Source organism: Canis lupus, chromosome 12, assembly GCF_048164855.1.
Source record: "Canis lupus baileyi chromosome 12, mCanLup2.hap1, whole genome shotgun sequence".
NCBI lineage: Eukaryota > Metazoa > Chordata > Mammalia > Carnivora > Canidae > Canis > Canis lupus.
The window spans coordinates 8,146,868-8,149,123 of NC_132849.1; positions in this window are offsets into that span (position 1 = coordinate 8,146,868).

Here is a 2,256-nt window from a genome sequence, read left to right on the forward strand (position 1 = left end):
GGCCTTCCTGGTAGCACAATACATGCCTCTCCTAAGATCTCGAGTGGCGTCTGTCGTCACGGGAAAAAGCCCCGACTCACCGGAGGTCTTGAGCTAAGTCTCTGGGCCTTGTGTCCTATCCACACGGAGTTCACTGTGGGGTCTTGGTGCTGAAACTGCCTCCGTCAGCCTCAGCAACCAGGACCTTCCATGTCACCCAGTGCTGGGGCCAGGCCTGCCTCCACTCAGGAGTCATTTGGCCACAATGTGGGAGTGACGGTGAAGAGCTTTAACCAGGGGGTATCGGGTTGCTGGCCAGTGGAAGGGACGCCGCCGGGACCCGGCACAGAGGCTCATTATCAGCCCTGGTCCAGCTGCGGCACTCAGGATGCTCAGGATGCGAGGCTCGCTGCCCCCTGCGCAGATGGAGGCTCCTGGCCCCACCGCCAAGTCTCCTTCACCACCTTTGGTATCGAGCCCTCGCGCTCCCCTCTGTGTAAGGTCCACACAGAAGGGAAAGATTTCCAGGTGCCCTGTCCCACGGCCACCCTCAGGTCGGCTACGGCCATTTCTTTGTCCAGATGAGCTGGCAGGGAAAGACTTTCCCTGTGTAGGCAGAAAGTTGCCCTGGCTGCCTAGGAGCAGCAGAGAGGATGGAGGAGTCACTAGGCAGGGCGCTGAGCCGCTGAATGTCGGGCCCAGCAAGGCCGCATCAGCTGGGGGGCTGCAAGGGCTGTGAAGAAGGGCCGGGCCCCCGCCTGCTTCCCAGCCAGGGAACAGGATTGACGCTGCGCTCGGAGTGAGGTCAGAGGAGAGGCCGCAGCCAAGAGCAATCCCGAGGAAACAGCTCCTCTGTGGGGCGCCCGCTGGATTTCAAAATCCTGACGCTTTTGACCTGGGAGTTCCGTGGACAGCCCCGGGCCAGGGGTGCCGGGAAGTTGTCCCAGCCTTCACCTGCCACCCGGGCTAGGCGGCTCCTGGGCGATGCTCCAGAACTTGAGCGCCCAGAACGTGCTCTACCTCCGCAGTGTTGGCCCGGCCGGGCGTTTCGGGGAACGAGGCCGAGACCTGAATACTGAGCTCAAAGTTTCACCCCGTTTTTATCAGTCCCTCCTGTTTTTCTGGGATCAAGGGCAGTCCTGGATCGCCCTCAAGGGGACCCTTCCCCTCAAGGGAAGTCCTCAGCGCGAGGGGTTCAATGAGAGGCGGAAGGAGGACCTGCTGCCCACTCGCAAAGGGATGAAGACACTCGTGTTCACCAAGTGCCTCGGGCCCTTCCCATGAACCACGTCTTCATCCCTTTAACCCTCACTGGGGCTCTGAGGCACCCCATCCTTCTTACTGAGGAGGAAACAAAGGCTCAGGAGAAGTAAACGATCCTTGAAGGCCTCCCCCTTCCGGGCGTGCTGCAGCCAGGTCGGAACACACCTGTTCTCCGAACGCGCTGCGGACGCGCTGCAGCCCGACTGCGGGGGCTTCCCACGGACCCTTTGCTCGGTCACAGCACGGAGGCCAGAGGGGTGCTTCACAGCCGCCAGTGTCCATCAGCTGCCCCAGGCCAGCCTTCTCGGTCCACACGGGAGTCTCGAAAACAGATGCCATTCGGCCCAAGCCAGGGAGGGATCACCCCCTGCTAGTGGGGGAAACCGTTTCCTTAACAGGTGAAGCCCTTAGGCTCAGGGAGTGCCATTCTGTCACGTCTCAGGAAAATCATCGACGAAGAGTCGAGGAATATACTGTCCCCCCGTACTGAGCTGGCTTTGTGAACTAGGCAACTACTCCCATGCTTGACCCCTTAACGCACTTCTCCCCTCAGGAATCCTTCCAAACCTCGGATACCACCCTCAGCTGAAATCACTCCTCTGGACTCCACCGAATTCGCACACACCCCCACACCCCGCGGCCTCTGTGTGCTGTCCCTCCCACCGAATGGGGACCGCTGTGCCAAAGGTCTGGGTTTTACCCTCCTCTTGGGCACATCACCCGCCCTGGTCGGGGGCACGCAGTGCGCTGCATGTTTGCTGGTATGTTTGTTAATGTGCATGTATATCCCCAGATGGGAGGGATCGGACATACCGAGTGGACTTCCTGTGAAAATGCCTCGACTAATCTGAGAGACGGACAGGAGAGGGATCCCTCTTCTGAGCACACAGCCAGGCGGGCACTTTGCCCACCCCCACCTCCCTCCACACCACCTGCCCTCCCTGCTGCCCAAAACTCGGCCCACGGCTCCCCTCTGGTGGCTCCTCGGGGTAATAACAGAGACGCACAGGGAGA